The following is a 27,550-nucleotide window of genomic DNA, read 5'->3' as shown; positions in this document are numbered from 1 at the left end:
TTAGTTCTTGCCCTTCAGTGCTGTCAGCCTCTATATTTGTTTCTTTCAAATTGAGGAAATTATCAGTAGCATGCATTGTAGCTGTTTCTGTTCTGTGGTTGCCAGGCAAACAGGCATCAGTTATAAAATAAAATAAAAATAAATTGCAGAGAATACCTGGTGTCCTAAGAATTAGTGAGCCACAGAAGCTTATGACATAATAACCTTAGCCTTCAAAGTCAGAAATTCTCTATAATGCTGACGTTGAGTTCTTTGAGCCTAAAGACTATGCGTGGTTAAACCACTCTCTGCAGTAGCTAGTTCAGCACAGCCAATGACTTAATAAATGCTGTCTTGATGATATTCTTGGCAGACACAAATAACAACAACAAACGAAGTTTGCTATTTTGTTTAATATTTTTTAATAGTACACATAGTTATCCAGAATGCTGAAAACAGATGTGATCATGTATGCAGGGGTTGAAATCATACTCTAACAAAACTTCAAGTTTTAATTGTCCCATTGTTTTTCCTGCTGTTTTAATGAAATGATAGATAAATGTTACGTATGTATATGTGAAATGTATATAAATTACATGTCCTTGTTCCATGTTTTTGATATTTACATACCTTTTTTTTTCATAGAGTCCAGCATAAAGACTAGACCAACAAACAGCACTGCTCCTCCCTTTCTCCTTCCTTTTTTTCCTTCCTTCTTGAGTAATTTTATCAAGGTAGAATCCAGTGAGCCTTAGTTACTCCATATTCGAAATGGGAATTTGGTTGACTCTTAGTTCTTGGTGAATTGACCTTAGAAAATCATTTTTATTTATTTATTTATTTGTTTTTAATTTGCATTGGCTAGTTTTGTTTGGCTCTTTGCTCATAGATTTTTCTAATAGCTTTCACCTTTGAGAGATGTTTTGAAACTCAAAAACTTAGCCATTATTATTGTTTGCATAAAAATTTAGGGAAAGGGAACTTTCCAGAATGTAAATCTAGTTTCAGTCTACAGTGTGTGTTAGGATGAAGTAACCATATGTATCTCAAACCCTTCAAAGTGAGATTTTTCTGGATAGAAGTTCGCCACTGTTCTGAAGGAAGTATAGTAGAGTTGAAAATGGAATGGACCAAGACTTTGGCAATCTGTAGTCTAATCCTACTAAATTAGGATGTCTTACTAAATAGCTGTAGAATCCTTAGGTAAATTATATAAAGTTTATAGACCTCAGCATTTTTATCTTTCAAAACAAATATTGTAATCACATGACCTTTTAGATACTAGCTTTAAAAGATTATGATTCTAAGTAAATGTTAAAAACAATAAAAATCCCTCATATAAAAACTAATTATAGAAATTTATTCCAGTGCTGTAATATATTTTTCACATATGATTGATTTTATGTATTATAAGTTAAACAGCTAGATATTGACAAACATTTTCTAATTATCAGAAAATTTGGCCAATACATATTCGGTGAACTATGTGAGTCAGTTTGACATGTGTATATATCATAAAATAATTATAAAAATATTTATGTTACCATTTGCTTTATGAGTTCTTGATTTAAAATCTTTCTTCAAGGAAACAGTAATGAGACTAAAATTTAAAAGAGAAATTACAGCATGCCAACTCAAATAGTTTAAATGCATAATTTCTTTAAAAAATAGATAACAAAACCCATATTTTCTATCAGTTTGGTTGTAATTCACATTTCAAACGTAAGTAATCTACATGCCTTTAAAAAGTCTTAGAGTCAGAAAGAAAGAAAATATCTATTTTGCCTACATATAATCCTCTTAACATTCACATGCCAGATGGTGTTTCATATCAGGTCAGAAATAATGAAGGAATCTGGCTTTAAATCTAAGAATATGGTGGGAGGGGATGAGTAGCTAGGGATTACATATTTATAATAGCATTTTCCCCTGGAATTCAGCCATTTGTAATAATTCTTGATATGCTTCTGTCTATATGTATGGATTTATATTTACTTATTTTATTTCTATTATACCTTGTTGGGATTCTGAAAGGTTATTTATGATGTGATTAGACATTTTCTCAATCCTTGGATCTCTATAGCCAAGTATTAATTTGACCTTCAGATATTTCAAACTGAAACTCAATGATTAGTCTAGAAACTAGAAAAATCAATGACTCTTGGGGAGGGAAAAGTAAATAGAAATCCTGTTAAGTATGGAGAGGAGTAATATTTTTCTAATTCATTTTTGAGAAACTAATTATAAGATTAAATGGCCTGAATTCTCCTGCACATTTCATAACCATAAACCTGGCTGACTTTAGAGAATAAATGTAGGCCTTTGTGTTATGGGGAAAAGAAAAATTACTGCTCTTAGTTAATCAACTCATTTTTATTATAGTCGTGATTTCTCTCACTTTCTCTTAGTGGATCATGTGATTGCCTATGTCTTTATGTCTTTAGCTAACCTGATCAAAACTAAGTCATCACAATCTTCTAGTAGTCACTCTCTTTTTAATGTCTATAAGTAATGATTATCTTATTTGTGGATTCATTTCATCTAACCTATTATAAAAAAAGGACAAACATTTCAAGTAATACATGTGGCTGGATTATGTAAATACAGACCCAAATCTCTGCCAAAAAATTAATTTTACTTTTGATATGACAGCACAAAAAGCTCTGTATCACTCCCTAGTGGAACTGATAAAAAATGTTAAAAAATTAAATCTGTAGAAATAGTTTTAGGGGAACATTCAGAGTCTCTGAAGTGGTTCTAAGGAAGGCAAATGGCAAACATAGGTCATATAATAAACGTATTAAGAAACATTCAACAAAATCTACTAAAACTACTGTGCCCATCCCATCAATTAAACATTTAGCTCATAATGCAGAGGTGTTAACTCAGAGAGATGTATGCTGCCTCCCCACTTCTGCTTCAGAGCTGTAGCTAAGAGATTTTGCAGTGGGAAAATACAAGCAATGAAATAGAGGCTCCATTTCTCTTCCCAGAGGAACTGACTTCATTCGCAATAGAATGTGGAGAAGTACATAGTGAAGGATGCTCTCAAATACAGTGGTGGTTATGATGAAAGGCAGTTGGAAAAAGACCAGCAGCTTTATTGGACATACAGACTATACTTTTAAGTTGGCAAGTTTGCTGAGAAGAATCAGGCATAGATGCATCTGGGAAGTACTTTCTTTAGATCAGAACAAATTTTAGAGAGGAATCTCAAGAACTATTTCTTCAGATGATCTCAAGTTTGATTTAATTCTGTCAAGCAATTTATGCCTTAAGAAATTGTTGAAAAGAATACAAATAGGCTTGGCAAGTATTGGACCTGGTTTTGGTAAGGGAAGGAGACAGAGAGCCCCGCAGAGATCACTGTCATCACAGAGGGAGAGTAAGCATACACAAATGCGTCTTCTCTGAGGAGCAACATCAGAGGCTTCATGCTAGGAGGTGGGATAGGGGAGTGGGTAGCAGTGGAAAAATCAACTTCACTGAGCTAGTCACTAAATAGATAAATAAGCACATAGCAATAACAAGCCCTTAGGGTTGGTGGGGTGGGGGAGTACCTAGAATTTCCAAAACATATTATCTAAAGTGTCAAGTATCTGGAGTTCCTGTTGTGGCTCAGCACATTGCAAACCCAACTAATATCCATGAGGATGCAGGTCCCTGGCCTTGCCCAGTGGGTTAAGGATCTGGCATTGCTGTGAGCTCTGGTGTAGGTTGCAACTGTGGCTCAGATCCTGAGTTGCTGTGGCTCTGGTGTAGGCTGGCAGCTGCAGCTCCAGTAAGACCTCTTGCCTGGGAAATTCCATATGCAGCAGGAGTGGCCCTAAAAATAAATAAATGAATAAAGTGTCAAGTAGCCAATAAGAAAAAATATAAGAACAGCAGAGAAACAAGAAAGTATGATTAATACAACACACAGAGAGAAAGCAGACAACAGAAACTGCCTGTGTCTACAACCATATGTTAGATTCAACAAATTCTTCAAAGTAACCATTATAAACATATTCAAAGTAAAGAAATCATGATAAAAAAAATAAAGGTATGACGACAATGTTAAATCATAAAGAAGTCTTCTGAGAAAAATGCAAAATCTAAAAGTTGCACATTACGTTTTATTCAGTGGACTTACTGATGGCTTAAGCCTGGGAGACAAACTTTCAGATAGCTCTGAGGGACTGTCTGAAGAAGTAAGGGAAGAACCAGGATATTTAGGAGTTTCTGTAACAGAAACCAGGTAATTGGAACATCAAAAGATTACTATTAATTAAAGAAAAACCAGATAGTTCAAGTTACTGAATTTAGCACTTTAGTATATATGAGAAAACGCAGGAGTCTGGGCTCATTGAAATCATTCCTTTGCTATGCACCTTAACTATCTAGGGCCGACATCCTGTTTTCTCCACCCTGAATCCCCTCAGTGTGCACAATCAGGGGTAGGTACATGGCTGATGGCTTGATGGCCACAACATCCTTTTTTTTGTTTTTTTGTTTGTTTGTTTTTACTGATACAGCCAATGACATTCTTTGTCCACATAAACAATATCAATGAAGAGGTAGAAATTATTTTTTTAAAAAGCACCAGTTTTAAATCCTGGGACTGAAAAGTGCTACTAACAGAAGTGAAAAATTCAGTAGATTTGAACTGAATTAGTGTTTTAAAAATTGATTGATAAGGGTTATACAGTCTTAAGAATAAAGAGAAAAATGAAGAAAAATGCAATGCAGAGAAATACGAGGCACTGTTAAGGGCACCATGATGTTCATAACAGGAGTACAGAAGGAGAGGAAAAAGAAGCAGACATATTTTTTAAAATAATGTCTAAAAATGCCCCAAATTTATTGAAAACATTAATCTACACATCCAGGAAGCTCAACAAATTCCACGCAGTATAAATACAAGGAGATCTTTAATCAGACACATCACGGTAAAAATATTGAAACCAAGACAGCAAGAAAATCTTGGAATCAGCAGGAAGAAAAAGCATGCTAATTGAAATTACTATAAATTTGAAGCTGATTCTTATAAATAAAGAAGTATAAGGTAAGCCTTAAAATACATAGTGACATTTCTCAAGAAAGTATGTATTTAAAAGTCATTAAAGTAATTGAAATACTACATTAGAAAATATTCACTTACTAAAGAAAAGCAATAGAGAGGTGCAGAAAAGATATGAGATATACCAAAAGAAACGAAAACTGAAAAGTAAAATGACAAACATAAATAAATCCACTATATAAAAAATGACATTAAATGTGAGTGGAATAAACAACCTGATCAAAAGGCAGAGATTGTCAGAATGGAAAGACAAACTAAATATCACAGTCCAATTCCGTCCTGTCTATAGCAGACAAACTTCAGATTCAAAGATAAAAACAGATGGAAAGTAGATACCGGAAGAAGGAGGAATTCCCATCGTGACTCAGCAGTTAACAAATCTGACTAGGAACTATGAGGTTGCGGGTTTGATCCCTGGCCTTGCTCAGTGGATTAAGCATCCAGAGTTTTCATGAGCTATGGTGTAGGACGCACACACGACTTGGATCCCGCGTTGCTGTAGCTCTGGTGTAGGCCCATGGCTACAGCTCCAATTGGACCCCTAGCCTGGGAACCTCCATATGCCGTGGGTGTGGCCCTAGGAAAGACAAAAAAATAAAAATAAAATAAAATAATTAAAAAGACTGGGAGAAGGAGTGACAATGCTAATATCACAAAGAGAAATAGACTCTACAGAAAGTGTCACTAGAGATAATAGGGACATTTTGTAACGATAAAGGACCAGCCCATTAGTTGAATAATTATGCGTGTGCACATAAAGGCAGTGTACCAAAATACATGAAGCAAAAACTGACCATAATGAAGGGGGAAACAAACAATTCAGTAATACGCAGAGACATCTATATCCCTCTTTCAATAATGGTTGACCAGCTAAGTAGAACCCCAATAAGGAAATAGAACATTTGAACAACTCTGTAAACTACTATATAACATCTGTGCAAACACCTATATAAAAGACATTTGTATAGTATATAAAACATTCCATCCAACAACAGTAAATTGTACATTGTTCCCAAGAGCACTTGGAACAGTCTCCAGGACAGACTGTATGCTGGGTCATGAAATAAACCTCGGTAAATTTTAAAGGGCAGAAATAATGGAAAGTATGTTTTCTGACTACAATGGAATTTTTATAATTCAATAACAAGATATTCCAAAAACTCACTAGTATATGAATTAAACAGCATACCCCAAAATAACAGTAAGTCAAAGAAGAAAATCAAAAGCAAAATTGAAATGAACAAAAATAAAAACAAAACATACCAAATTTATAGGATACAGTGCTCAGAAAAAAATGGGAAAGTTGTAGTATTGAATGGGTATTTTTAGGATCCAGCGTTGCGGTGAGCTGTGGCATAGGTTGCAGACGCGGCTCAGATCCCGCGTTGCTGTGGCTCTGGCATAGGCTGGTGGCTACAGCTCCGATTCAACTCCTAACCTCGGAATCTCCATGTGCCCCGGAAGCGGCCCTAGAAAAGGCAAAAAACACACAAACAAACAAAAAAAATGGGTATTTTTTAAAAGGGAAAAAGCTCTCAATAAACTAACCTTCCGTCTTAAGACAATGTGGCAGGGGGGTGGGGAGAGCAAGCTAAATATGAAGCAAACAAAAGGAAAGAAAAAAATAAAGTTTAAAAGAGAAATTAGTGAAACAGAGAATAGAAAAGAAACAGAGAAAGTTGAGGAAACCAAGGCCTGCTTCTTTAAGAAGACGAACAAAATTAAATAATCTTTACTTTGACCAAGAAAAAGAGAAGATTCAAATTTCTATAATCAGAAATGAAAGAGGGGCTATTACTACTTTTCTTATAGAAGAAAAAAGATTATAACAGAATAAAATGGATAATTATTTTCCAATCAGGTAGATAAGCTAGATGAAATGGATGTATTTATAAATATATTTATGAAATGGATGTATTTCTATAGAAAGACACAAACTGTGGAATTGACTCATAATGAAATAGATAATCTCAACTGAAAGTAAAGAAATTAGTGTTCAGAATCTATAAACAAAGTGCAGGCCCTTTATTAGTAAAAGCTAATGAAGTGTTAATATTATTATTCACAAACTGTCCCCCCCCCCAAAAAAAGGAGGAAGGAATACCTCCTAACTCATTCTATGAGGTAGTTATTACCATTACAGCAAAACCACAGAAAGACATAAGAAGAAACAAAAACTGCAGAATAGTATCTTTTATGAATATAGATGCAGAAATCCTCAACAAAATACTAGCAAAGTAATTCAGCAACAAATAAAATGAATTATACACCATGACCAAGTGTTATCTTAAGAATGTAAGTTGGTTTTAACATCTAAAAAATCAAACACATATCACTGAGTTAAAAACCAAAACATGATTTTCTCAACAGATACATAAAAAGCATTCAACAAATTCTAGTATCTTTTTCATGCTTAAAAATATTCAACATACTTTTTTCTCCCACTGTCATGCTACAGTGGGAGGAAAAAATGTGTTGAGGAAATAACAATTAAAAAAACATAGATATGTAATTATGTTATATAAATTGTGCTAATTAAAAAATCATTCAACAAACTAGGATAAAAATTCTCAACTAGATAAAGGACATCTGTTTATAAAACACACATCTAATATCATACTTAGTGGTAAAAGACTAGATACTTTCTCCTCTAAGAACAAAAATAAGACAAGTATGTCCATTCTCATCATTTCTAGTCAACATTGTACTAGAGGGTCCAGGTAGGACAGTTCTAAAAGAAAAAGAAAAAAAATCACTCAGGTTGGAATGAAGTAGTAAAATTACCTCAACCCAATCTTATATATAGGAATTTTAAGAAATCTACTAAAATACTATTAGAACTGATTAGTGAATTGAGCATGCTTGTTAGAAACTGGATCATTATATAAAAATCAATTGTATTTCTAACATTTGCAATTAAGAGTCAAAAAATGAAATTAAGAAAACAATTTTATTTCTAATAGCTTCATAAAATAAACACTGGGAATAAATTAAAATTCCTGTCTCAATTCATACTGTGAAAACTGCCAAACATTGTTGAAAGAAACTAAAGAAGCTCTAAATTAAACTTTCCATGTCATAGATTGGAAAACTAAAAACTTCTAAAATAGTAATAATCCCCAAATTGATCTACAGACTCAGTGTGACCACTTTCAACTGATTTTGACAAGGCCACCAACATCTTTAAATGGAGAAAAAAGTCTTTTCAACAAATAGTGCTGGAAAACTAAACATAGAACTACCATTTGATCCAGTGGTCCCACTCCTGGGGATCTATCCAGAGAAAACCATGACTTGCAAAGACACATGTACTCCGATGTTCATTGCAGCACTATTTGCAATAGCCAAGACATGGAAACAACCTAAATGTCCATCGACAGAGGAGTGGATCAAGAAGATGTGGTACATATACACAGTGGAATATTACTCAGCCATTAAAAGGAATGAAATACCAGCATTTTTAGCAACATGGGTGGACCTAGAAACTATCATGCTAAGAGAAGTCAGCCATACAATGAGACACCAACACGAAATGCTTTCACTGATATGTGGAATCTGAAAAAAGGACAGACTGAACTTCCTTGCAGAACAGATGCTGACTCACAGACATTGGAAAACTTAAGGTCTCTGGAGGAGGCTGTTTGGGGGTGGGGGGATGTGCTTGGGTTGTGGGATGGAAATCCTGTGAAATTGCATTGTGATGATCATTATACAACTACAGATGTGATAAATTCATTTGAGTAATAAAATGAAAAAAAAAAAAAAAACAGTGCTGAAACAACTGGACAAGCCACATACAAAGAATGAAATTGGACCCTTACCCGTACCATATGCTGAAACTAACTTGTGTTGAAGCCTGAATTTAAGATCTAAAACTATAAAATTCTTAGAAGAAAACATAGGAGTACATCTTGATTCCTTAATTTGGCAGTGTATTCTTACGTATGACACCAATAGCATGAGCACAAAATTTAAAAATATATAAATTGGACTTCATCAAAATTAAAAACCTGTGCTTCAAAGGACACTATCAAGAATGTGAAATGACAGCTCACAGATAAGAGACAATAATTGTGACTCATATATGTTACGAGGGACTTGTATCTACAACATATGAAGAACTCTTATATGTTACCAACAGAAAGATGAATAATTCAATTCAAAAATGGGGAATGTTTTGAATAGACATTTCTCCAAGGAAAATATATAAATGGCCAATAAGCACATGCAAAAGTACTCAATATCATTACTGATTAGGGAAATGCAAATCAAAACCACAATGAAATACCACATTTTCTAGGATAGCTAGAACCAAAAAGTTAGATAATAATACATGCTGAAGAAAATTATAAAAAGGTGCTACATTTTGGAGAACAGTCTGGTGATTATTCAAATGGTTAAAAAGAGAAAGTTAGCCTATGACCTAGCAATTCTACTCCAAGGTAAATTTCCAAGAGAAACGAAAGCATGTGGCTACACAGACACTTGTACATTAATGTTTACAGCAACATTATTTATAATAGCCAAAAGATGAGAACAACCAAAATGTGCATCAATGGATAGATAAACAAAATATAATATATTCACACAATGGAATGTTATTCACACATTAAAAGGAATAAAGTATTGACACATAGATGGACCTTAAAAGCATTATACTAAGTGAAAGAAGGAAGTAACAAAAGACATTTTATGATTCGATTTATATGATTGGGTGATTAGGGACTAGGGACGATAAGTAAATAATACAGGGTATCCCTTTTTTCATTTTTTTAAAGTTTTATTGAAATATAGTTTATTTATCATAACACCACTATGTTGTGATAATTTCTGCCAAACAACAAAGTGTTTCAGTTTTTAGAGGGGATGGAAATGTTCTAAAATGTACTGTGAAGATTGTGCGCATATCTTTGAATATACTGAGAAACACTGAATTGTGTACTTTAAGTGGTTAAATTGTATGGCATGTGAATTATATTTCAATAAAACTATGAAAAATCTATTTCCCCGGAATGGTGGTTTAACTACTTTCTCAAAGGATGTAATGTAATATTTTAGTCGAGAAAGTCCATAATTGGACAAAAATATGATCACCTTCCCCTTATCTTCCTTCAAGGCATCTCTTATTCATTATGGGCAAGAGCCACTTCCAAAGCAGATCATGTCTTCATTCCCATTAGCATCTGGCCTTTGGTCAATTCACAGCACAAAAAGAGCTTTCTTTAGCAGACAGCTTTAGACCACCAACAGATTCGCCTGCGAGGTTGAGCAATTATCATTGTGGTTTTTACAATTTTTTTGAAATTAGAGTGATATTTTTATATAACTATTGAGTGCTTTTGCAAAATGATTTTAGTATTGAGACATATAGAGTAATCTTGATCAAGGTTTGTTAACTCTTTTTTTACTATGACCTTGTAAATATCACTTCAAGTGTCATAGCTAAGTTATGCTAGAGCTCAGATTTATTATCTGTTTGGAAAAGATTTCAAATTCTTCATTTCCTCTGGATAATCCAATACATTCCTTTTTCTGGTCTCTATTTTGAACACATTAATATTTAATATCTCACATTGAAAGTGATTATTCTATTGCTCAAATTCTTTTTGAAAATTTCAGTCTTAGGAACACAAAACCATGTATGGTAGGTGTATCTGTGTTTATATCAATCTACCCTACCAAATAAAACAGCTTATTTCAAAGTCAAATAAAATCTAACATTTGCATATTAGTAAAGGTCCTAACAGGAAAAAGATTACACACTCAAGTAGGGATAACTTGAGAAGGGTTTATTTACAAAGGACTTGTTACAAAAGTGTGAGTAAGACCATAGGATCAGATGCAATGCAGTTTTCACCGCCTAGACCACAGTGTACAAAGGGAAGGAAAAGGAAAATGGGGAAAAAGAATGATGGTGAATCAGCTTCCTTGAGAAGGAGCATAGCTTTGTCAAGGCTCAGTCCACCCAGCAAACTTTTGGTGACTTCACAAGGAGAGAGAAGGAAATTGATAGCTTCAGCTCTGTATGGAAATTTTCATACTTCTGTGTATGGAAGAAACATGCCATTTTTTTTTTCATGCTTGCACATATCTTTTAGCTTATTTTGAGATATGTTTTGCTGGTTTCCATTTATGTTTTAGCTAGACCTTTTGGAATTTCTACTGGGACCTCCTCATAGATTTTTTTTCTTCCAGTTTCATTGAGATGTATTGACCTATAACACTTTAAAAATTTAAAGTACATAGCATACTGATTGTGACTTACATCATGAAATGATTATCACAGTAGGTTTAGTGAATATATCTCATATAGATACAAAATGAAATAAATATGGAAAAAAATTTTCCTTATGATAAGAACTCTTGGGATTCACTCTCTTGACAACTTTCATATATAACAGGCAGTAGTGCTAATTATATTTATCATGTTGTAATTACATCCTTAGTACTATTTATCTTATAAATGGAATTTTGTACATTTTGACTGCCTTCATCTAATTCCCCGTCTCCCAAACCCCTATCTCTGGTAACCACAGATCTGATCTCTTTATCTTCTGTTTGCTTGTTTATTTTTGAAATATAATTTACTATAAGACTGTGTTAGTTCCTGTTACAAAAAGTAGTGATATGGTATTCCTGTACATTCCAAATGATCACCAGATAAGTCTAGTTACCATCTGTCAACAAAGATATTACATAATTTTTGGCTACATTTCCCACATTGTACATTTCAGATCCATGACTCATTTATTGTGCAACTAGAAGTATGTACCTCTTTATCTTGCTCACCCATTTCTCCTCTCCCCCCACCCCCTACCCCTTGGGCAACCACCTGTTTATTCTTTGTACCTGTAAGTCTGTTTCTGTTTCACCATATTTGTTCATTTGTGTTAGGTTTTTTTTTTAGACTTCACATAGAAGTGAAATAATACAGTATTTGTCTTTGTCTGACTTATTTAACTTAACATAATACCCCCTGGGTCTACACATGTTGTTGCACATGGCAAGATTTGATTCTTTTTTATGGCAGGGTTGTTTGGGTTTTTTAATGTTGAGTTTTGTGAGTTCTTTGTATATTTTGGATACAAACCTCTTATTTGATATATTGTTAGCAAATACCTTCTCCCAGTCAGTAAGCAGCCTTTTCATATTTTTTTATAATGTCCTTTAGTATGCAAAGTCTTTTTAGTTTGATTTGTCTATTTTTTGCTTTTGGTTCCCTTGCCTGAGGAGACATATCCAAAAAAGTATACCAGGATCATTATCAAAGAGCAAACTATGTTTTCTGCTAGAAGTTTTATGATTTCAGACCTTACATGTAAGTCTGTAATCCGCTTTGAATATATTCTTGTTCATGGTATGAAAGAGAAATCTGGTTTGTTCCCTTTGCATATAGCTGTTGAGTTTTCCCAACACCATTTATTGAACAAGCTATCTTTTTCCCACTTTATATTCTTGCCTCCTTTGTCATAGATTAATTGGTCATGTGAGTTCATTTCTGGGCTCTCTATTCTGTTCCATTGATTTATGTCTTTTTTTTTGTGCCAGTGTCATACTGTGTTGAATATTGTAGCTTTGCAGTAAAGTCTAAAATCAGGGCATGTGATACCTCCAGTTTGTTCCTCTTTATCAAGATTGTTTTGGCTATTGAGAGGGTTTTTTTGTGTTCCTATACAAATTTTAGAATTTTTCCAGTTCTTTTGGAACATGTGGGATTATTTTAACAATATTCATTCTTCCAGCTCATGAGCACAGTATAACTTTCCACCATTTTATGTTTTCTTTCATTTCTTTCATCAATGTCTTACAGTTTTCCAAGTACAGTTCTTTTACCTCCTTAGTTAGCTTTATTCCTAGGTTTTTTATTCATATTGATGCAATTATAAATGCATTTGTTTCCTTAATTTCTCTTACTGATAGTTCTTTGTTAATATGTAGAAATACAACAGGTTTCTTTGTATTAATTTTGTATCCTACAACTTTATCAAATTCATTGATGAGTTCTAGTAGTTTTTGGTGGCATCTTAGGGTTTACTGTGTATCATGTCATCTGCAAACAGTGACAATTTTAGTTCTTCCTTTCCAATTTGAGTTTTTTAATTTGTTTTTTCTTTGACTGCTGTGGCTAGAAGTTCCAATACTCTGTTGAATAAAAATAGTGAAAGAGGGCATTCTTATCTTGTTGCTAATATTAGATGATATGCTTTCAGCTTATTACCATTGACTATATTAGCTGTGGGCTTTCATATATGGCCATTAATAAGTTCAAATTTATTCCCCCATATCCACTTTCTTGAGCATTTTTAATCATTAATATATGTTAAATTTTGTCAGAATTTGTCTGCATCTATTGAGATAATGATATGATTTTTATTCTTCAATTTGTTAATACTCTGTATTTCTGTATCACATTGATTGATTTGCAGACTGAACTATCTTTTTAGTGACTTCCACTATTTTGCTTCTGGTTTGCTGGGCCATTTCTCTGCATCATCTAATCTTCTGTTGATTCTTTCTAATGTATTTTTTATTTCAATTATTGTATTATTCAGCTGTGTTGGTTCTTCTTTATGTGTTCTAATTCTTTGTTCAAAACTTCTAACTTTTCATTCTGCTCAACCATTCTTCCCCCAAGCTCTTCGAACACCTTCAGATCATTACCTTGAACTCTTTATTGGGTAGATTGCTTATCTCCACTTCACTATTTCTATGTGTTCAGCAATTGTATTATGTTTCCTGATCTTGGAGAAGTGGCCTTTTGCATGGGCTTTGCATGCCAGCAGTGTGTTCCCCTCTTGTTACCAGAGCCGTATGCTCTAAGGGTGTCCCCTGTGTGGGCTGCATGGGCCCTTCTGTTCTAGTGGGCTGACTTGTATGGTCAGTCAGAGAAGCATGACCGGCTTCTGGTCTGGATGGTTGCCATTTCCTACCTCATGTGAAGAATGCCTAGCCACTGGTAAGTATGGATGTGTCACAAGGCTGATGTCTGTGAAGCACCAGGGGTTCCTAGGGCTAGTGCTGGCCCACTTGCAGTTGCAGCTGGGTCCTGAAGTGGGTAGTTATGGATCTGGAGGTTCCAGATGTAGTACTGGCCTGCTGGTTAGCAAAGCCATTTCCTGACATGGCTGGATGCAGAGTCCAGGTTATCCCAGCACAGGTATTAGCCCACCAGTAAGTGCTCCCAGATCCTGGAGCATATGTAACTTAATTATTTTGCTGTACACATGAAACTAATACAGAATTATAAGTTAACTATATTCCAATAAATTTTTTTAAAAACTATATAACAAGGAATAAAATAATAATCTAAGCATTAAATGTAATCAAGGAAGAGAAAAATCAGTGGACAGTTGCTTACAATTATTAAATTATTACTAGAAAAGATATTACTTATAAATAAAACTTTGAATTATTCTCACTTTTTAAAAATTTATTATCCAAATAGTACTTTAGCATCCTCATGCTTGTCTTTTAGAAATATAATGCACTTTGGATCTATAAGTTGCCTTAAAGACCCCCTTTAGCCTTTCTCTTGTTATTTGATGTATATGTTGTGATATAAAGAGAAAAGTGGCCTTATTAATCCCTTCAAATTCTTATTCAATGGGCAAGATGAAAAAAGCTAGATTAGAGTTTCGGAAGAAATTTTTTAATATAATACATTTGTGTGTGTGTGTTTAATTAAATGTAATATACAAAAATTGGTAAGATATGGAAATATGTACTTTTGAAAAGGAACAAAATATCACTCATAATTTCATCTTTCAAAGATAACCTTGACCAACACATAAGTGCAAATCCTTCAAATACTTTTCTGAGCATATAACTCTTTCTCCAGTCCCCCCGCCACATGCTTACTGAGAAAAGCGGTAACATAATATTTATGTTTTTTATAGCTACATTTTCATTCTATAATTTGGGTTTATAATAACATTTTAAACAAAATTTCACTCATGACATAATAAATACACTGGCATAGCCTTAAGAAATCCAAAAAATATTAGGCATGGCTGTGATTTAAGTAATATTCACTTCCAGCTTCCAATCTGATTAAAAAAGAAAAGGAAAAAAACCAAGATTATGCCTCATTATTATTCTTTCCCGACATAGCATAGTATTGATTTCCTTCATAGTATTCATCATAATTTGTCAATATATATCTTAGTTTTTTTTAAATATGTTATTCTCATTAAACAGTAAACTCCAGGAAGGCAGAGAATGGTTTCAACCCTTTAAATTCCTAGCACAAAGCTTAACACATAGTAAGAGTTTGGTAACTATTTGTGAGTGAATCTGCAAATCAGTCTGCTTAAAGAAATAATATCCACACCACATGTACGCAGTGGCACACTTGTAGAGGAAATAAGCTTAGCATTGTATAAACAAATATATTTTAAAGTGTTTGACTTTTTTGAATAAAACACATGCCTTCAGAATCTTTTTCCCATGTACACATACATACAGAGAAGTAAAATCAATAATAATTACATTAGAAGAGAGCTCAAACACAAAATCAGAATCCCCACCTACAAATCCCAGCTCCACCATTAATTAATTAGGCCAGCTAATTAACTCTTTCTCAGTTTTCTTGTCTAAAATGTAGCACCCACCTATGGAACTATTTGAGGATTAAATTAGATAAAACATATAAAACACTTACTGCACTTATTAAATATTCTAAATATTACTGATTGTATTATTATTGTTATAACTACCATTCTTATTATTATGGGCTCATCTGAATGCATAAACTTCCGTGAAATTTGAGAGAAAAGGAATATGCATATAAGAGATGGAAGAGAAAGAATATTAGTATGTATGCTTACCATGGGTCTACACCTTTTGAGGTACTTTTAATATATTACCTATAGTTTACTCTTGAGGAAAATGTGTCTCAGAAACTGTATTTTTCTCCTGGGTTTGTCATTAACCACCTTGAATACATGCATGCTGATACTGCAGGTTCCTCTCTTAGGAAACTGTTTCTATTTGCCGTAACCTTAAACATATTTGTGTCTTCCCTGTATGAAAAATCTCAGTGCATCCCTCAGCCACCAGACAAGTGACCATTTTTTCCTCAGGACTCCATCCAAATGGTACCTCCAGTAATGGTTGTGGCCTTTGTGCTTTTATCTCATCATTTGCCATGATGATGAGTGTAGCTGTTTATAGATCAACCCCTCCATTTCACCATGAATTCTTTAGACTTGCTTATCAGTGTCCTTGCATTTGGCTAGTGCTCATTAAATGCTGAGTGGGAGGAGGAACAAAGGAGTGTGAACAGGAGGATGGAAGACATAAATGGAAGCCAAACAGTACTATGTGACTCCAAAACCTGTGAAGCAGTCAATGGGGTTTTCGCTCCATGCTGTATTTCCTTAGTTCTTACTAATTTGAAGTTAGTTTGGATGAGGATAAAGAAGCAGTTCATGCACTTGATCATCTCTTGGTATTTTTGTTATTTTCAAATTTGTTCTACCTTCTTGCACATAGAACCATGCACTACATTTGAAACTTTTTTGTTTATTTTATTGTAATTATGTGATAGAAGAGAGAGAAATAGAGGTAAGCAAATTTTGAGAAATTTTTTCTAATAGAGTAAAATATGTTTGTTGCAGAAAATGGAAGAATGTGGAAATTAAAAAAGCTAAAATAAGAAATACATGTTGGCCATCATTAATAAGTCCACAAATAACAAGAGCTGGAAGGGTGTGGAGAAAAGGGAACCCTCCTGCACTGTTGGTGGGAACGTAAACTGGTACAGCCACTATGGAGAACAGTTTGGAGGTACCTTAGAAATCTTAACATAGAACTTCCATATGACCCCGCAATCCCACTCTTGGGCATCTATCCGGACAAAACTCTCCTTAAAAGAGACACGTGCACCCACATGTTCATTGCAGCACTATTCACAATAGCCAGGACATGAAAACAACCCAATGTCCATCAACAGATGATTGGATTCGGAAGGTGTGGTATATATACACAATGGAATACTACTCAGCCATGAAAAAGAATGACATAATGCCATTTGCAGCAACATGGATGGAACTAGAGAATCTCATCCTGAGTGAAATGAGCCAGAAAGACAAAGACAAATACCATATGATATCACTCATAGCTGGAATCTAATATCCAGCACAAATGAACATCTCCACAGAAAAGAAAATCATGGACTTGGAAAATAGACTTGTGGCTGCCTGATGGGAGAGGGAGGGAGTGGGGAGGGATCGGGAGCTTGGGCTTATCAGATACAACTTAGAATAGATTTACAAGGAGATCCTGCTGAATAGCATTGAGAACTTTGTCTAGATACTCATACTGCAACAGAACAAAGGGTGGGGAAAAAATGTATACATGTAAGGATAACTTAATCCCCTTGCTGTACAATGGAAAAAAATAAATTAAAAAAATAATTAAATAAATAAAGTATAGTTGATTTACAAAACAAAAAAAAAGAAATACATGTTGATCCTACTACCCAGAAATAACTGCCATATAGAATTTCTATATGTTTTCTTTCTATACTTTTTAATTTGTATTGCAATATACTACCAAAATACATTTTTAAAAAAAATTTATTTCCAAAACATGAGATCAAAATAAATTTCTTTGAAAACATGAATTTGAAATAGCACATGGAATTTGATTTAATAAATGGATGAACATCCCCCAAACAAGACTATGACATATTCAAGAAAGTGAAAAGCTCTGTTTGCTGTAGAAAATTAAGAGTGCTAACAGATAGAGAGGTGATCAAGGGCAAGAAAATATGGGGACATGTTGGCCCTGTCAAGGGTTTAGAATTTGAGAAAAATTAAGTTTATTTAAGGAAGGAAGTGATGTGATCAGATCTGCATTTGAGGGAGACTTGAGTGATGTGAGGCTACTAATCAGGAAGCTGTTACAGTTAACTTCCAACTAGGATGGTGGTATCAGAAAACAGAAGTGAAAAGGTATGAGGAGTAACTGGGAAGGAGCAAATGGAAAGAGAGAGGGGGAGAGAAACATGTACAACCTGACTATACTAAAAGTAGACAAAAGACTTGGGTGAATATACACCAAATTCATACAATTTTACATCTAGATAGAGAAAGGAAACGATGGACAAGTATTAGAAGTAATAGAGAAAGGACATTTTTTCCATTTTTATTGAGTACATATTCATGTATGTCCTGTATGATTTCTTTCTTTTCTTTTTTTTTGGGGGGGGGTGCTGTATCCACTGCATATGGAGGTTCCTAGGCTAGGCATCTGATCAGAGCTACAGCTGCCAGCCTACACTGTAACCACAGCCACACCAGATCCAAGCAGCAACATACACCACAGCTCACGGCAACGCCAGATCCTTAACCCACCAAGCAAGGCCAGGGATCAAACCCACAACATCATGGTTCCTAGTCAGATTTGTTTCCGCTGCACCACAGTAGGAACTCCAAGACTTGTTTAATTTCAGAAAATTAACTGACAAAGTCTTTGTAATTTTTAGATTGTGGAAGGAGAAAGATGTCAAAAATGGCCTATCTGGCCTAATCAGTTAGGTGGATGGTAGTGAAACTGGGAAGACTTGCAAACTTTAGAAAAGATGTAAGTCAGTATTGGGGTGGTAATGGGAATAATAAGTTCAGAAGTGTTGGGTTTGAAGTACTTGTGAGTCATTTAAATTCAGATGTTGAAAGAATAAGTTCATTGTCAGTGCCTGAATTTTGAAGACTAGAGATCAAAAGGTGTAGGTCAACTACAACATGATGGTAAATGACGAATGTTGGTGAGAATTTCTAAAGAAAGAGTACAATGAAAAGAGAACTCAAAACAAAGCCCTACAGAATTCCATCCTTTCATTGTTAGAGGAAAGAAGGAGAGAAAAGGTAACTAGGAACATGTGACCAGAGACGGAGGAAACAAAAACATTTTCAAAGCAGAAGCTAATGAAGGAGCTACATGAGAAATAGCAGTCACATATGTCAAATACTGCAGATGTCTCCACTAGAATTATGAAGTCCTTTGACTTCAGCAGCATGAAGATTGAGTTGTGAAATCAACATAATCAATTTTAATGAAATGTTAAGGGAAAAAAAACAGATTTTAATGGTCTGAGAGGTGGGTAGGAGGGGAACAAGGCAAGGAAACTTGTAAACTGTTAAGAAAGAGGAGAGTAATGATGAAGTTAGGAGCAAAGAGCAACTATAGAGATTTTCTTTTAAGGGGAGAATCCTAAGTGGGTTAAAATCCAGATGGCAAGAACCCAGTGGAGAGAGAGTATGTATGAAAATTCAAGTAAAAGTGAGGGTATAATGCAGTGGAAATGGGCCTGCTCTATAAGGAGCCCACAAATCTATTGTAACAGAAAACAAAGGGGAAAAGGTGGGTGCTGGTTTGTGTGGGCTCTAAAATGGTGGAGTGTTGAAGCAGTGCCCCTCTACTGACTTCTAGTTTCTCTGCAGTAGCCTGCATGGTTGTTTCTTGAGGGTAAGGGAGATGGGAGTATTTGAAGGGAGGAACCTAACTGGTGTGAGCTCCATATTGTAGAGACTGCTGGATGGGTGATCTCCACCATCCTCACCCTCCCATACTGACTGATTGTGAAAATCAGTTGTATGTTGAAATTTTGGATTGAGCCAAGTCACATTAAAACTCTGTTATGATTCTTGCAACACATTAAAATTCTGTTCTTTTCCTGGCAATAATATTCAGAGACAGATTTTTAAACTGAAGAGTTAACCTTCTCCAGATTATGCACATGGATATGTATTTAACTAAACTGTAAGAACAAAAGCAGCCATCTTTCTGGAGTGCTTTCTACTAATCAGTCTCAGAGAATTGGCTGGCTGCCCTTGATCCTGAAAAGAATTCCTGTTTGCCTTTGTGTTGAGTTAGAGTCAGGCATTTGCCCCCCGTAATGGAAACATCACTACTTTGTGCTTGGCCATTGCACCACCAGATGTATCATATAAATACTCTAATGGATAGTGGTGGACTAGGAACATAGGAGATAATCTGATGCCGGCAGATGCTAGCAGTCAAGATTACTCAAGCTGTATTGAATTTCCTTTGCACCTGGCACTGGAGGTGTTAGCCATGCCAGTTCAATCCCCTCAACACAGATGTTCTTGTTGTACCACTTTGTATGTATAACATTTAGGTTTCTGTTCAGCTTTGCCATGGTACACATAAATACTGTAATCCAAAGACCACCCATTTATTAGTGCACCTGCATCTTCAACCAGATTTCTTTCATTCCTCTCAATGAATGCTCAACATTTTTTGAAAAATGAGATAGCTATAGGGTGAATAACATTTTCTATCTGCCAGATAACTTAACAAAATGATGATGATGTTGATGATAATGATAAAAATAACAATACCAAATCCTCCCCCATCCAAAACACAAAAACAGTGTTACTAAGACATGGAAGTAAACTGAACTATGTTTAAACAAAAGATACTTTAGTAACTTCTCTTTTATGCTTTTACTTCTGATTAGTGAAGAATATAGATTATATAAATACATAATTTTGTTCAAAGCTAAATTCTTCTTTTTATCTTTCACATGGGAGACTGGTAGAGCTTACCTCTTAAGAAGCAGATTTTCCTGTATGTGAACCTCTGGAGCCCCCACTTTAAATTAATAGGAGTGGAGCTCTCTGTAGCTGGAGACTGGATATGATCTCCCATGTACGGGATTAAAAAAAAAAAAAAAAAACCTTTGGAGGGAGGCAAGATCATTACTCTAGAGAATAGCCTTGTGTAGTTGCTGTCCTCCTGAAGTAGGAAAAGGGCATCAAAATGTTTTGATCTTGTTTTTATAGTTGCAAGCAGTGTCTGTATCCTTCCAAGTAACTAATTTTTAAATATCTCTCTCTATGAAAAGGAATTTCAGTGCTACTTAATTTTGGTTTGGGAGGGGGAGATGGAACTGCCTTTCATTATTCATTTGAAACAAATAAATGTTTAAACATGAGCTATATTTTAAAAATTGATGAGTGATGATGGTTTTTAAAGTTTTTTCATCAGGAGTAATAGTTTCCAGGTTTACATTCATGTCCTTCTTACTTCCTACTCTGCATACAGCCACAATTATATTCTGTCTCAGACTTATGCACACACTCCACAGAAAAAAAAGAAACAGTGCACACCACTATATCAGTATTGCTTTAGTAATTTAGTGATTCATTGTGTAGAATACACAGGCTATCAAGAAGCCAGCTAACTAAGGAATGGAGTGGAAAGAAGAGGGGAATCCAAGAGGAAGATTGAAGAAGCAAAAGAAAGTAAATGAAAAAATTAAAACTAGTCATATCCCCAAGGCTGTGAATGTTCTTTTGTTTATTTCTGACAATTCTGGGATCACTAGGATAGAAATGAACAAACACTAGCAGTGTATTCAGTGAACAGTTAGAGAATCAAGCTAGCTGCAGAGCCTACCTAGTGGAACAAAATTAAAGACATAAAGGTAGAATGCAGAAAAATGAAGGAAAGAGTAAAAGCAAATTTACTAAATATTCTAAGAATTAATGCCAGTATTTCCATTTAGAACTCTTTGATTCAGTACAAAAATGCTAGCATATATTTATACATAGGCACAAAGAAATATCAATCCAAAAACCTAGAAAGAATAAAGAAAAAGAGGAAGATATCAAGGCTGTCTGGCAATCCCTAACATCTAGTAAAATGGATGGGAGATGTTTGGAGTAGAACTTGAACCTCCATTAATCCTTCCTACTTCCTACTTCAGACATGAAGAGTAAGTAGAATATATGTTTTTATCCTAGACTAGTCTTTGTACTTCTTGAGTTTTAAAGCCTTCTAATACTGTACTCCTACCTCAGTTCAAGAATCCAGAGCACCAGAACTCACTCCTTCCTGTTCAACCCTTGAAAGACTTTCCCAGTTCATTGAATTGGCTTTGTTTTTGATGATGTTGACGCTATTGAGGTCCTTCCTGTCTTAAACCAAGCATGGTGCTAACTTTTTTAAATCTATTCCTTTACTAGGTTTTTTTTTTTTTTCATTTTACAAACAAAAGGACAAGTGTTTGAGAAAATTAAATGTTTTTTCAAGGTTACACAATTCATAACTTAAAGAACAACAATATGGACTCATCATAATGTAAAGCTTGTATGTGTACAATATAAAACTTAATTGAGAAGATCATAGAGTAGAACTTTACAAACAATTCCACAGACATATTCAAGGATCACATAAGAAATTGTGATGATAAATCCTATTTAAATTTTGAAACTTAATTTTTTAAAATGCCATTTTACTTAACTTTGAGGATGTAGTGGTGGGATCCATTTTTTTTCCTCATCTTTTGTTCCACATTTATACTCTCACCCTCACTGTTTTCATGCCCTAGTTCCCAAGTACAGCAGTGTCACTAAAAAGATTGCCACCTCAAGATATAAACCATAGTTTTACTTTGACATATATTTCAGAATTTTCAGTTGCAGACAACAGGATTCAGTCTCACTTGTCTAAGAAAAAAAGTATTTATATCATTAATATTAGTAGCCCAGAGTGTATCCAAAGTACAGAAAATGAGGCTTAAAAGCCACACTGCCAGAAACCACAGGCAAAGTACATCATCTGTCTCTTCCACAGGGAACTTTACTGTCACTGCTTCTATGTAAAACAAAACTTACCATAGAGATGTAGAACACAGGATGCTACCCTCCAGCAGTATTCCCTCAGAAACAGAATCTCCTTGCCATCCTGGCTGGAGTCATTTTGCCTGGCTCCTCCTTCTTCCAGCCAATGCATTTCAAACTAGGCCTCACATTGGTGCACCTCATTGGCAAAGTCCATGTCACGTGCTTGTTGCTCATATGCCAGTGGACCATATGCTGATTCCATACAAGGCAGGGTGAGTGAGCTTCTGCTCTCTGCTGAAGGCAGGATTTATATTCCTGAAACATAAAGGGATTGCTTTAAATGTGTTGAATGGCAAAAAACAAAACAAATGTCTTCAGTACCCAAAAAGAGAAGCAATATAAGAGAAAAGGTTAATTAGAAGTTATTTTCCACATCTACAGTCTCCATTCATACTTTTTTACCCTAATACTTATATTTTCTGTATCATATTTGTCTTTCCCTTAGTTTAATGTTAGTAAATGGATGTAAATTATACTTTAGTACCATTGTCTTAAAACAAATTGATTCTCTATCAGAGATCTTGCTACAAAAATAGTTGAAACAATTGAATTTTAGGAATTCCTATTGTGGCTCAGGGGATTATGAACCCAAATAGTATCCATGAGGATGCAAGTTCAGTCCCTGGCCTTGCTCAATGAGTTAAGGATCCATGAGCTGCGGTGTAGGTTGCAGATGCAGCTCAGATCTGGCATTGCTGTGGCTGTGGTGTAGACTGGCAGCTGCAGCTCCAATTCAACCCCAGCCTGAGAACTTCTATATGCCAGGGGCACAGTCCTAAAAAGCAAAATAAAATAAATAAATAAATAAAATTAATCTAATGTAAGGTTTACTTGTATCTTAGGATTTTTCCAAACTTTGATAATTTTATCTTTGCAGTAATCCAGTAAGTCAAGCATGATATATGACATTATTTCCACTTTACAAATTAGAGAAAACTGGATTTCAGAGGAGTCATGTGATTTCTCAATGCCTAAAACCTGACTATGTTGACTGTTATATAAAGTATTTCAGTGGAGGATTAACAGCCTTTCACATAAGTTCAAGCTCTTTACCATTGTTTATAAAACCGTGTGACCAGTGCTTGCTTACATTTTTAACCTAATCTACCTTTTTCCTCATAAGCCCTGAAATTCCAGGCTGCGGCCAATTTGAACACTTTCTTAGTCATTTTAAACATCAGAATTTAATGTTTCATTGTGCCTTTACACATACTGTTGCTCTACCTGAAACAACCATTGCTTACCTGTTCACCCAGCTGAATCCCATATTCTCAGGGTGTTGCGGACATGTGACTTCTCCTGAGAAATCTTCCCTTAAGGTTTAACTTTTTAAAAAAATGTTAAAAAGAATGGGAGAAAAAAATTGCAAACTATGTATCTGATAAAGAGTAAATATCCAAAATATATAAGGAACTCCCACAACTCATTAGCAAAAACAACCTCCCCCCCAAAAAAAAAAAACAAATAGATGTTTCTCCAAAGAAGAGATACAAAGGATGAATAGGTATATGAAAATGTATTCAACATCACTAATCATCAGGGAAATGTAAATCAAACCACAATGAGATAACTTCACACCCATTAGGATGGCTTGGCTGTTCTTTAAAGAAAAAAGTATTTGTGAGCATGTGGAGTAAAGGGAACCCTTGTACACTGTTGGTGGTCATGTAAAAGTTGGTGCAACCACTATGGAAAGCAGTATGGAGGTTTTTCACAGAATTATTAGGACTACCAAATGATCCAGCAATTCACCTTTGGGGTATATTCCCATAGGAATTGAAATCAGAATCCTAAAGATACCTGTATTTTCATGTTCATTGCAGCATTGTTCACAAAAGCCAAGACATGGAAGCAACTTCAGTGTTCATGCATGGATGAATGCATTGAGAAAAATGTGGTGTGTATATATATACACATACACACACAATGGGACATGGTTCAACCTTTAAAAAGAAGGAAATCCTGCCATTTGTGACAATATGGATGGAATAGAAGACATTATGCTAAGGGAAATAAGCCAGACATAGAAGAACCTACACTACATGATCCCATTTGATGATTCTAAAATAGTCAGATTCATAGAAGCCTGGAGGAGAATGAGGGTTGCCAGGAACTGGGGGAGGGGAAACAGAGCAGAATTGGTTAAAGAATACAAAGTTTCAATTATACAAGAAGAATAACTCTTAGAGCTCTAGTGTGCAGCATAGAGCTTACAGTTAACAACACTATATTGTACACTTAAAAAGTTTACCAAGAGAATAGATCTTAGATTAAGTATTCTTATCACAAAGAAGAGAGGAGGAAACTTTGTGAACTGATGAATGTTTACAGCATAGACTGTAATGATGGTTCCATGGGTGTATGTTTATTCCCAAACTCATCAAATTGTATACATTAAATATGTAACGTTTCTGTACATCAATTACACCTCATTATAGTGGTTTTTAAAAAAGAAAAGAAATTGACAGATTAAAAAAAAGTTGACAAAAATTAAATGTTTTAGAACATGTATGAGTCAAAGAAGTCTGTGGACCAGATTTAGCTCTCTGACTAACAATTTGTGACTCTTGTTCTCTTAAGAGATGATACAAGATGTCCCAACAAAAGAGGAGCTTTTGGGTTTTGGAAGAGAAAGGAGAAGTTCTGCAGGCAGCCAAGGGAAGGGGTTACTATGAGTGGGTCCCTGGAAGTCCTGAAAAGGTGGTAAAATGTCCTCAGGTGGAAGAGCTGGGGGAAAGCTGGAGAACAAGTCTCAACAAGTTTCCTCCGTCCCCCATGTTCATGGCATCGGAATGCAAACTTCAACACCATGAATAACAGTGGCAGTAGGACAGTAAGAATGAGAGGCTGTTTTCAAATTATCCTGGCTATTATACAGCCTTTAGAGAGGAAATTGCTCTTTAAAATATCTGAGATGGAATTTACTGAGAAAATACAATAATGGGAAAATGGAGACAGAATTAAATTGGTTACCAGGAAATAAAAACTATGATATTTTTGTTGAACACCCAGTGTGAGCTTACAGCCACACACACACACACTCAGTCTCTCTCTCTCACACACACACACACACATGCACACTGAATGCTTAATTTAAATGATTAAAATTTTTCCAAATAAAAGCACAGACCCTAATTTCAAAGAATTGCATGAAAACAACTATCAGAGATACAGGACAGAAACAATTCACGTAAAACATTTCTTTTTCTCTTTGAATTGATCCACATGAGCATACGTTTCCCTTCCGTATCCATGTCCCGGCTTTTCATATTCTTTTTTGTGTGGAAAATAGTTGCTACTCTGTTGTTGTAACAGGGCTCTTGGCTGTTTCATAATGTTTCAAAAACAACAACCTCTTTTTATCAAGTTCGCTAAGAACTTGAACCTTTTAGTTCTCATGGGCAAAGAGCCAATGAAGTTTTATGAAACAATTTAGGTCATGTTAACTCCTCACCAAATCGTAAACCCTATGGTTTCTCACCAGTTTTATTTTTCCCTATTTAAGACGTGTGTGGAGAGTCAATCTTATGTAATGGTTGAAGTACTGTCAGTGACTTAACCAGAGATCCCAGGCTAATCATTTCCTTACTCCTGTTTATCTAGACAGACACACACAGACACATTTAGAAGGTTCAGTTTTCCAAGGCTACTTGTAGATCTGTGTAGAGGAGCTGCAATAAATCAGAACAATTAAGCTTTGGGTCATATCAGAGTCGAACATGGATGCATGTATTAGGCCTCAGTATACAAGTGTCCATGTGTTAAAATGTCATCCACTCCAGCAGAGTTTGTTGAAATTTGTGAACCGAAGCACTTGTCCTGTCCTCATTTTAAAGTATATGATTTAATATAAAGCAGTGATTTATTTAAATCTTCATTGGTTGAAAAAACATAAATGGACAATTTTTTTTTTTTTGCCTTTTCTAGGGCCGCTCCTGTGGCATATGGAGGTTCCCAGGCTAGGGGTCGAATCGGAGCTGTAGCCGCTGGCCACAGCAACGCGGGATCCTTAACCCACTGAGCAAGGCCAGGGATCGAACCCACCACCTCGTGGTTCCTAGTCAGATTCATTAACCACTGCGCCACAATAGGAACTCCAGGACAATATTTTAAAATGCCATTACATCATCTCATTTTCCTCCTCTATGCTTGTCTGTGAGTGCCATTTCCAATTTTAGATCTTTTCTAATAGATGATACTGGGAAGCTCAGTTAAAATGACAAAAGGATAAATATCCTGAAATTCCCTGGAGAAGGAAAGAATAAGGATGACATTTAAGTACCTTTTATGGGTGCTTTTTAGCAGGAAGTTTCAGATTATCTATATATTTCAGATTGTCGATGGGCATCAAATTTTTCTTTGCCCGGCACCTGCTGAAGTAGGTGCCCATCATTCTTCCAGTGACCATCACAGTGCACGTCATGGAGTCAGAAATGAAGTTTCTGAAGTACTTTCATGTGAGGTAGCTCATCTAAGTAAACCTATTCCCATTTCCTACAGCCTCATGACATTTTTCAGAAATCCAGTGTTATGATTGTATGGGCTATGCTCTGTAAAATTTGAAGAGATGCCATTCACATGGTAAGAATGTGAATGGTGACCTTAGAGTTAGATGGTGTACAACCAGACAACTGCACACACTGGCCTGCGGCTTTAGTGACTTCTGGAATCAGAAGCATTTCTTTTTGTTAGTGTATCCCAGCTGGCTTACTCCAATTTAAACACTTTGATGCTAAATATTCTTGTTTATACATGTGAACCTTCTCTAAATAAGGGTGAATCATTGCTGCCCTTGGAATTTATTCATTATCAGAATAGAAGAGTATAAAAACGTGAAGTCAAAATATATATCTATCTC

General features: G+C 35.1%; 1 protein-coding gene across 4 annotated transcripts in view; it reads left to right on the top strand.

Moving 5' to 3' along the window:
• Window positions 1-27,550, top strand: part of DGKB (diacylglycerol kinase beta) — a 708,921-nt gene that overhangs the window by 632,963 nt on the left and 48,408 nt on the right. The window lies entirely within an intron of this gene.

This window comes from Phacochoerus africanus, chromosome 11, assembly GCF_016906955.1.
Source record: "Phacochoerus africanus isolate WHEZ1 chromosome 11, ROS_Pafr_v1, whole genome shotgun sequence".
Taxonomy (NCBI): Eukaryota; Metazoa; Chordata; class Mammalia; order Artiodactyla; family Suidae; genus Phacochoerus; species Phacochoerus africanus.
This window is presented reverse-complemented; position numbering and strand designations above follow the sequence as displayed.